Source organism: Lepidochelys kempii, chromosome 1 (genome assembly GCF_965140285.1).
Source record: "Lepidochelys kempii isolate rLepKem1 chromosome 1, rLepKem1.hap1, whole genome shotgun sequence".
NCBI lineage: Eukaryota > Metazoa > Chordata > Testudines > Cheloniidae > Lepidochelys > Lepidochelys kempii.
Window position 1 is genome coordinate 192068956 of NC_136380.1, and position 10937 is coordinate 192079892.

Here is a 10937-nt window from a genome sequence, read left to right on the forward strand (position 1 = left end):
TTTTTCTCTCACGATTAATTTTTCTGTTTTCTTTGAAGTACATTTTTAATTCTTATATTGATCTTATTAAATGTGCTACTTTGGGGGTTGGTCTTCCCTCATGGGTTGAAGAAACTAATTGCACCACATAAATTACCAGGGAGTGTTGCTTGTGGCAGCCGGGAGGGGTCCTGACTTGTGTGCTTCTCCTATTATTGCTACTCTCAAGGTTCAAAAACATGAAGATCTTGGAGAGTTTTGCCAGTCTTATATTAAGGAACTAGCACACTGGAGAGAGCATCTCCAGCAAAACTCAGTGTTAAAGAGCAAGGGGATATTTTCAGGGAAGCAGAATTACAAGCCAAATACTTTCTCCTTTTTCACATAGATTAATGCATAGCTGGTTAGGTGCATTATGAGCAACAGTGCACTTACCTCTGCCAGATTTAGGGTAAGAGACTAGACAGACTACTGGCTTGAGCTGGAGTGTGAATGTTGTCTTCAGCTGAAACACTTAAGAAAAGGGGAACTTTAATCCTGATTTTGGTGTGCACAAAGAACTAGGTATTATTATTTTTACTCTATTCATAACAATAGACTTCTCCATCCCAATAGTACATAGGAGGAAAAAAGTGAAGTTGGATGACAAAACATACAACAACGTTTAAGCCTCTCAGCTCGTCCTACTTTTTTGGTCTTTTTTAGACTATGCTATTCCGGGCAGGGACCAAGATATATCCAGTCTACAAGATGTGTCAGGAGTAGGCTTCAACCCTGCTCTTACTTTTGAATGTAGTATTGTAAGGAAAATGGCTTTTGGAACAGAACACCTTGTATCATGCCCAGACCAAGGACTCTATACACATTACTGAATTCATTCTCAAACTTCATAGCATGATATGATTATCATGGGACAGGATAACAACTGACTTTACATTTGTGTCTTCACAGCACTAGAGAAAACTGTTGGTACTTCATAAATAAATTGAATGAACATGAGCTCATATTCTCTAGTAACACCCCACTCCCATTGAGTGCATACCAACAACATTTTTAATGGACCTCTAAGCTGTTTCACTTCAGTGAGACAAACTGCATGACTGGGAGAAAATAATGGCTTTAGCTGATCCATTGGATCACCTATGCTACAGAGGAAAAGTGCACATTCCTACAATTATGCTCTGGCAACATGAGAAAAATTGATTCTAAAAATTTTAGAGCTATTGAACTTTCTTGTACATCCCTCAGTTTGACTCTTAATGTTATCTATCTCTACTGTCCTTCACTGTGTCAGATAATTTCTTCATCATCATAAATCCAATTTTCGAATCCAGCTTTGGAACAGTAACAAAAAAAATCTGATACCTCCTTTTCTTATATCCATTTTGGTGGACTTTGTTACTGTAAATACAGTATACTACAATAATTGGTTTTAAATAACTCTTTTATTCTTCCACCATTTGTTGAGTTTGTATGGCTAACCTGCCAGGAGATAGGATGTCACTACTATAGAATAAGATCAATAATTCAAGTAAGGTATCTTATTAAATATTCAGGATTATTAAAGTATTTTTTCTGTGCAGTCAGCCCCTTCAAAATAACTCCCAAGTCAGTCTAGATTCTAAAAACCCACAAAACTTCTAAGTCACTTATGGAAATATTGTCAGATAAAATTGCCATTCTCAAGTCTAATGAAATCCTGCAGCATAATGCATGTGTAACATACTCTTGCATCAGAGTTTGACTCAACCAGGAGGGAGGATACCACTCACCTTGCTAAATACAAAGGAAGTTGGTTATATCTACTGAAATTGCTCAATATTAGCAGGGGTTGCAAAGTGGCCACAACTGTAGGGCAAGAAGTCGAGGAGTCATATATAATTGAGATTTGTTGGAATTTGATGAGATCAGTCACCTTGAGATGTAGCAGAGAAGGGATTTGCAGCTAGTGGTAGGCAGTAGCAGTTTTATTTAGCTTTTGAAAGGACTCTGCTTGAGGGCTTCTGATCAGTTCACATCCACAATATCTTGTTTATCTCCTGCTTTTCCAAAGCTCCAAGTACAATTATCAATACAGGAACTCCTCACTTCACGCTGTAGTTATGTTCCTGAAAAATGCTACTTTAAGCAAAATGATGTTAAGTGAATCTGATTTCCCCAAAAGAATTAATGTAAATGGGAGGGAGAGAGGTACGGTTCCAAGGAATTTTTTTTCGCTGGACAAAAGACTACACACACACACGCACGCATAGTATATGTTTTAAACAAACAATTTAATACTGTACACAGCAGTGATGATTGTGAAGCTTGGTTGAGGTGGTGGAGTCAGAGGGTGGAATATTTCCCAGGGAATGCCTTACTGCTAAATGATGAACTCGCTGAGCCGCAAGGGTTAACACATTGTTGTTAATGTAGCCTCACACTCTACAAGGCAGCAGGAATGGAGGAAGGAGACACAGCATGGCAGAGAGAGACAGAGACACACACAGTGTGTGTGTGTGTGTGTGTGCGCTGACTCCATGGATGCTCCAGGGCTGGAGCACCCACGGGGAAAAATTAACACCCACCGGCAGCAAAGCTCCCCGCCCCACCTCACCTCTGCCTCCTCCCCTGAGCGCACTGTGTCCCTGCTTCTCTACCTACCTCCCAGCGCTTGCCGCCGTCAACCAGCTATAGCAAGCTCTGAGAGGGAGGGGGAGGAGCGGGAATGTGGGGCGATCTGGGGAGGAGGCGGGGATTTGGGGTAGGAGTCGGAATGGGGCAGGGAGGGGGCCGAGATGGGGGTGGGGGCTTTGGGGAACGGGTTGGAATGGAGATGGGAGGGGGCGGGGCAGGGGTGGAGTCGGGATGGGGCCGGGGGGCAAAGGGAGGTCGAGCACCCACCGGCGCCAGTAGAAATCGGGGTGTGTGTGTGTGTGAGTGAGAGAGGGACATATGCCATGTGTGAGAGAGACGTGCATTGGCCCGTTAAGTATGCTGACCCCACTCTTAGTATACTGCCTTTTTAAGTAGATCAGCAAGTTGAGACAGCAGCTGCTGCTAGCAAGCTCCGACCTGAGCCCGGTCATGTCCCGCCCCTGGTCTGTGGAGATGGGGTACAGGAGTGGGGGGCAGAACAATTGAGATCAATTGCGAGATCAATTGCCTTGACATCTTCCAAGAGGGCACATAGCTCCAGGGACTGTCTGAGTACCTCCGATGCCAGAGCTAGATAAAGGTCTAAAGACCCTAACCAGTCAGACCTACACGTGTCAGCACCATCTCTTGGCACTGGAGACTGAGACACGAGACCTTCAAGAACGGTGCCAACCGCCCAACCAGACCAACTTTGAGCACTACGGCACCGGCATCGACAGCTTTACCAGCGCTGACATCCATTTCAGCACCAAGCAAACCCTCAGCACCAATCAAGTCCTCAGCATTGAGAAAGTCCTACACCCGAAGCAAGTCTTCAACTCCATCTGCTGGCTGCTCAAGAGAATGCACCTCTCCCTCAGCACTGATACCTGTGCAGATGCTGATGATGCTCCTCCCTCCTCTCTAAGAATTCAGATACCCCAAAGACGTACTTGTATCAGATATGCCTGAGTCAACACTACTCAGACACAACCTCCCTCCACTTCTGCCCTCCTCTCCGGAATCACACCATTCTTCCTTTTCCCTTCTGAAGATGGCACTGTCCTTCCCCAGCGATGCAGAGGAGGAGGAGTACTACTTTACACTCTCATACTTGGGACTGGCACAAAAGTCATCCTCTACACAGCTTCACTATCCACAATTCTAAATATCCAATTATGAGGCTCTCATGAACAAGTACAATTATCTGAACTATTATAAAATACAGACTTTCCTACCAAGACCTTCCTCAGGACAAAAAAGAGCAACTCCAGGCCCTCTTGTCTGAAGGACACCTCTCAGCCTGTACAGTTTACAAGACTCTTTGGACTCTGTGGATACTGCTGCCCATTCTATTACAATTGCTGTGGTCATGAGATAAGTGTCATGGCTGCACCTCTCTGGCCTTCCTAAGGAGGTATAAACCACCATTGAGAACCCACTCTCTGAAGGTCCCAAATTACTGAATCTCCACACTCCCTTAAGGACTCTCGAGCAACTCTCTGCTCTCTCAGTATTTACACACCAGTGCCAAAGAGATACCTGGGGAAATACCAACTTCCCTCATGACCCCAACCACCACAATACACTCTCCAGTGACACTACGATACTCAACACCGTTGACAGAAGCCCCCTACCAAGCGCAGATATACGACTCTTCAAGGGGCTACCTCTCATGCATGTTCGACCAAACAATAATTTTGAAGGGGTGGTTGGGGCCCCGAAAAGCCTCCTCCTGTTCCAGTCACAAGCACCATCTCTCTGACATCCCACCAGTCTGGCGACCGCCCAGCCCCTTTCTTTCCATCATGGCAGCTAATTACCTCAGACAAGTGGGTCCTAGAGATCATCAAGGAAGGATACTCCATCCCTTTCCTCTCTCTGTCACCTCCCCTCTCTTTCCCAGTCCCCTTTCAAGGACCCTTCTCACAAACCCATACTACGAGAATGGAACTGGAGCCATAAAGCCAGTCCTATCCCAGCACAGAGGGAAGGGTTTGTACTCCCATTATTTATTTATCACAATACACCCTGCCCACATATGGTTCCTCTGATTCATCATGGGGATTGGTTTCTCTCAATACAAAGTTCTGCCCTTCGGAGTCTCGACAGCCCCTCATGTGCGCTCTATGTCCTTGCGGTAGTGGCTGCCTACCTACGCAACGAGGGCATTGTCATCTTTCCATACTTAGATGACTGTCTCCTCAAGGCCACATCCAAAACTGATGCCCTGTATGCCGTCCAAATGACAATGGACCTTTTCTTGAGCTTCAGCCTTTGCATACACCTAGAGAAATCTACACTAACAACCATGCAACACTGGAGTTTACAGTCAATTTTGTATCCAAGGAGAGAATCTGCCCTCACGTCTTAGACAGGACATGTTTCCAGCTACTCAACCACATGGCAATGGTCATGTTCGTGGTGAAGTACACATGGTTATACATGAGGCTTGGCTCCAGGCTTGGCTATGTACAGTCTATGTACCTCACAGACATAGCCTTCCCAAGCTCCTATCCCTGCTTATTAAGGTCAAGGACTCACCCCTCTGGTGGACACAGTTCAAGAACATCTGTGTTGGGGTCCCTTTTCTTCAACCAGTGCCATCCACGATTCTAACAATTGATGCCTCCTTAATCGGTTGCCTCATACAGTGCAGTGCAGATGGCCCTTAACCGAATCCACCCTACACATCAACCTCCAATGCCTGCTGATGCTTTCTCCCACTGATCACACATTGCACTATCAGAATCATGATGGACAATATTGCCTGCATGTTCTACAGCAACAGACAAGGTGGAGCGAGTTCCCATTCTCTGTGTTTGGAGGCTCTGAAATTATGGAACTGGTGTATCCAACATGGCACATACCTTCCTGGGTGCCAGAACACCACCGTGGACTCATTAAGCAGGAGATTCTCCCATGATCACAAGTGGTAATTAGATACGTTAGCCCTTCAGCACATCTTCAACCGCTGGAGATTCTCCACCATACATCTCTTTCCCACACTGGAGAATGGCCACTGCCCTCAATTTTGCTCAAGAGTGGGCTTAGGACACAGATCATATGTATTCCTCATAACATGGGACGTGCTGCTACTTTATGCCTTTCCTCCCTTCCGTTCCGAGTACTCCACAAGATCCCAGGGTACTGAGCCCATGTCATCCTTATATCTCCGCAATGGCCACAACAGATCTGGTATACTTACCTCATTCACATGATGGTATGCCTGCCAATCTCTCTCCATCCGACTCTGCAACTTCTTTCACAGGATCCATCCTCCATCCCAATCCACAGCTGCTCCACCTGAAAGCATGGCTCCTCCATGGTTCCAGGATTCAGAAATAACCTGTTTAGAAGCAGTTAAACAAGTACTCTTGAACAGCAGGCGCGATACGACTAGATGCACTTACCTCCACAATTGGACTACATTCCAATCCTGGTGCACCTCCAATCAGGTCAAGGCAACAAGCGCTCCATTGCTACTTATCATGGACTATATTTTACACCTTAAACAATTGGGGTTATCCAGAAGCTCCATTTGTGTGCATTTGGCAACCATCATGACTTTTCACTATGAGATAGATAGCCACTCCGTCTTCACCCACCCACTCATGAAACTGTTCCTGAAGGACCTCCAAAAATATTTACCCTCACATATGGGATCTAACTCCAGCTTGGGACCCCGACCTTATCCTATGCTTTCTTACAAGACCTCCATTCGAATCAATGGCAACGTGCTCCTAATGTCCATTAGGGAACTCAAGGGGAGGGGGGACAGTCCGACTGCACAGCATTTTATATATGTTCCTCTCATGGTGTGAGATGGGGAGTTGTGCACGTGTGGTCAGATGGGCCCTGCTGATGAAGATCCCCGATCCCAGGTGCAGAGGCACTGCCCACAGAGAGACATCTCCAAGAACCTCAGTTATTTCACAGGATGAGTCACCGTCTCTTTTAGTGTTTCACAAGCTGTTTTCTAAAAGAAATTCACGTAATTCAGTCATTTACATTTAGAGGCCCAAAAGATGTAGAAAATGTCAGAGTCCAAACAGAGTCCAGAAATGCCTCAGGATGGGCAGATGGTCTAAAAACTGCCCAAAATGGGTCAAAGAGATAATCAGATACCAGCCCCCATACAAGTTAATGCAAAAGCCATCATGGAGAGAGATCCTCCACGGTCAGCTTAGTCACCAGCTCCAATGTGATCCCCAATAATCGTCTTGAGCAATACAACCCAACAATCAACCCCCAAAATACTCCCAAATCCACACACGCTACACAGTCCAGAAGATGTCACCCCCAAAAACCCCCTGCCCATATAACCTAGTTCAAAAAGACCAAATGCTAGTCACTAAAAACTTCAAAAATAGCCTGGAAGACCACCCCTAAACAGCACAAAAGAAAAAGAGACTCCCACTGTTCCCTAAAAAAAAATAATTAAAAATAGAGGCTTAATCAGTCCCCAAACACCAAACCCAAATCCAGCTCCAACCTCCCTTCAAAATGTCCCTAATAGCAGAACATGCCTCAACTTACTTAAAGGTTAAACATGACAAAAATTCATCCAAAGAAGTTCCCCAAACCATTGAAATAGCATAAAAAAGTGAGCTAAAGCAAGCCAAAAAGGTACCCAGAGTAGGAGTACAGTGCTTAAGAGTTTGAAAAGGTCCAAGAAGTGCCCAGAAATGCCCAAGAGGGTTTATTTGTTTTATAAAAATATCAGGAAATGGTCCAAAATGATTTTTTGTTTTCAAATGGGGTAAAGCAAGCACCCAATAGCACTCAAAGGGTCCAAACATAGCCCAATGGTAAAGAAGGTGTCAAATCCTATCTAAATTGTATCATAAAAATGTCAAGAACTCATGCGGTCCAAAAGCTGCTCCAAAAGACCTTACTCTTTTACTTGCTGAATTGTTTGGACAAATAATTTTCAGGCTATGAGTTGCTTACCAACTGTTCACTTTAGACAAGTCACTATTTGAATGATGTGGTTATTCACTACACCATTCAGTTATATTATTTCTCCTCCCTAATTAGATAAATGAAACTTTAGTAGAAAAAACAGTGATAAAACAGCAACAGCAAATATTACACTTCTAGTATAAATAATCATTAACACTAAAATGCCTAGAATTTTCATGATCATGAGCATTTTCCTTAACATCTTTCTGTCCCATGTAATAATGTGCACTTGCAGTATATTATTTAGTCACTAGATGTCTTTGCGAGCCACACATAATTCTAGATTGGGTCCTGTCACTGGTAGACAAGAGACAAAACTAGTATTTAAGCTAAGTGGAAGCCTTCTGTATGTGTCCATAGTCTGTGGTTGTTTTCTTTAATAAATGGGTCCTGATTAGGATGGACTGAGATTCCATATTTCAGAACATTCCTCAAATGCACGTGAACAACAAATTACATTGATCGATAAAATCGTAAAATACTGAGCTAAGCACTTTTTTCATGAACATTTTGCAAACTGTTTTTAAAATATTGGATTAGTATTATTCCTAAATATTTTATGCTATTTTTTTCCCCACTGAAAGATTGCCTTGAAAACTTGTCTGGATTTAGATCTTCATTAGTGGATCATCTACAAAAAGCAGTTTTTTCCTTCTGATAAATGTATTATATGCAGAGCGGGCAGTACTGCTTATAGATATAGTTGCCTTACAATTCCCCTTATAAGACCATGTTTGTTCAGTTGCTTGTAACCATGCTAAAACTTTAACTGTTTGGGCTGAAATTTTCATGCCAGGTATCTGTCTTAGGTTGATTTCTTTTTCTTTCTTTCTTTCTTTCTTTCTTTCTTTCTTTCTTTCTTTCTTTCTTTCTTTCTTTCTTTCTTTCTTTCTTTCTTTCTTTCTTTCTTTTTGAGAAATTTCAGCTAAAATGGTTCTGTTGGTTTTGAGACTGAGGTTAGAAAAAAATAAGTTTTACCCATGTTAAAAAAAATTCTTACAATTTTTTACTTGAGGAGCTCCTGCATCTCCATGCTTGGAAACAATGTCTTGAATTTGGTGCATCTGTGGGCAGAGTCTGGTGCCAGGAATATGCTTTTGGCCATCTCTGCGAAAATTCACCCAATCTGGGTCAATTTATAAACCACTGAGAAATTGCTGTTCACACACACTCCAAATCTTGTCAGAATTTGGCAGCTAAATTCTCTGAAGACTCCATTTGTACCGAGCATGAGGAAACTTACGGTTGATAAATGCAAAGTAAAGGACATTGAAAGGAAAAAAATAAACCACCCATATGCCTTATGAAGTTCTAAAGTACCTGTGTCAACCCAAGAAAGGGACTAGAGCATCACCATAGATAGCTCAATGAAAACCTCTACTCAGTGCACAGCGCTGGTCACAAAAGCAAACAAGAAGTTACAATGGATAAGAAATGGAATAAAAGATATTATCAGAAATATTAGAATGCCTTTATATAAATCAGTGGTGCTGCCTCATCTGGAAACTGTGTGCAACACTGATCACCCTATCTCCAAAAAAATATTGCAGAACTGGAGGGAGTTCAGAGAAAAGTGACACAAATGATCAAGGGCCTGGAAAAAACCTCTTCTCAAGAGAGACTGAAAATATTGAGTGTTTACCTTAGAAGGGAAATGAATAAGAGGGGACATACTAAAAATATATAAAATAATGAATGGTCTAGAGACATTAGACAGGGAATATCTGTTTTCCTGGTGTCATAACACAAGATCTGTGGGAATTTCAGTGGAAGTTAACGGTGGGAAATTCAAAACAGATAAAAACGAAATACTTTCTCACATGCGTGATGGTAAATGTAAATGGTGGAACTCCTTGCTACAGGAAGTCATTGTGGCCAAGAATTTAGTTAGATTCAAAAAGAGATTGAATATTTATATGGATATTAAGAATTTGTGGAGTTGTTATAATTAAATGTCAATGAATGTTTGGAAGGGATTTTAAACCCCCTGGCTAAGGGTTTAAACTAATCTCTAATTATCAGAGACCAGGATGAGCATATGTGGGGCAGGCAGATTATCCCACATCTGCTACTTCAGGAGTCTTACACCTTTCTCTGAAACTTCTGGTTTTAGCCACTGTCAAAGACAGGATATTGGACTAGATGGACCTTGGGTGTTAATGTTCATGATTCTTACGTTCATGCTCCATCCCTTCACAGCTCTGACATGTGACTGCACAATGCCTGTTTCATCTTCACAGAACAAGTGAGTATATTCCATCTCAGGGGCTGATATATATAACTGATGTTTCTACGTGCTGGGGGGCCTCTGGGTGTTGGAAGTGAGAGCAGGGGGACTGTCACTTCTGTACTTTCAATGGACCCTCTGCTGGCATCCAGGCAACGAGGAGGTGAAGGAGGCACCTGCCTGACTGGAAAGCACAAGGGGAGAGTAGGTTGCAAGACCCAGAGGGTAGTGAGGAGAGAAGAGGGAGGCAGAACAGGAACCAGAGTTTTCAGGGGAAGCAGATGTAGAGGGAATGGAAGCTTGTGAGAAGTGGCTGGTGGATACGAACAGCATTGGATGGGGGAAGGGACTGTGGGCATATACAGGAGCTGAGGGAAGGGGGTTCTGGGGGGAAAAAGGTAGCATGTGCTCATGTAATTACACACCGTATCCTTATGCATATGTACAAGGGAGCCAAACTGAAGTTGCACAGGCAACCTTAATTCTGGCATTTCCTAAACTGAGTGCTTGACTTTGAAAGAAGAAGTTACTCACCTTGTGCTGTAACAATGGTTCTTCAAGATGTGTGTCCCTACGAGTGCTCCACAACCCGCCCTCCTCCCTTCTACTTCAGAATTCTTGCCAGTGACTCTGTGGTAGAGAAGGAAGTAAGGGGCAGGGGGCCTTGCCCCTACACGCTGGCTAGCCTCATGGCATGGCCCAAGGAGGGACAGCGCATGTGTGGGCCTAAAGGCTACTGGTACCAAAGTTATCAGTTCAGTTGTACAGGGACGCAAGCCAGAAGTGGCAGAAGCTCCCTAAAAGTGTGTGTGTGTGGGGGGGGCACCAGAACCTGAACTGTGGCCCTGTCCCCGTCACTGACCGCTCTTTCTCCCCAAGGCCCTGCCCCGCCTCTTCCCACTTTTAAAAGTGATAGGTCCACATCCATGTTCTGGTTCTCCTCATGCAAGCATACCTACAGTGGAGCACCCACAGGGACACTACTCAAAGAACCACTGTAATGTTCCTTTAATGTAGGGTTTTTTTAAAATGTACTATGAAAATAAAATGGAATAAAGAAGCGATCCAAAAGGGTTGGAAAAAGTGTGGGGGAAGAAACCCTACTGTGCAGGTGTTAACTTTGAATTTACTGTTGTTTGTAAGATTAAAA

General features: G+C 43.6%; 1 protein-coding gene across 1 annotated transcript in view; it reads right to left on the bottom strand.

Moving 5' to 3' along the window:
• Positions 1–2663: 2663 nt before the first annotated feature.
• LOC140895616 (OX-2 membrane glycoprotein) overlaps positions 2664–10937 on the bottom strand; it is a 136000-nt gene continuing 127726 nt past the window's right edge. The window contains exon 7 of the transcript XR_013634463.1: positions 2664–5944. The gene's annotated coding sequence lies outside the window, so the exon portion shown is untranslated. The remainder of the gene's footprint in view (positions 5945–10937) is intronic.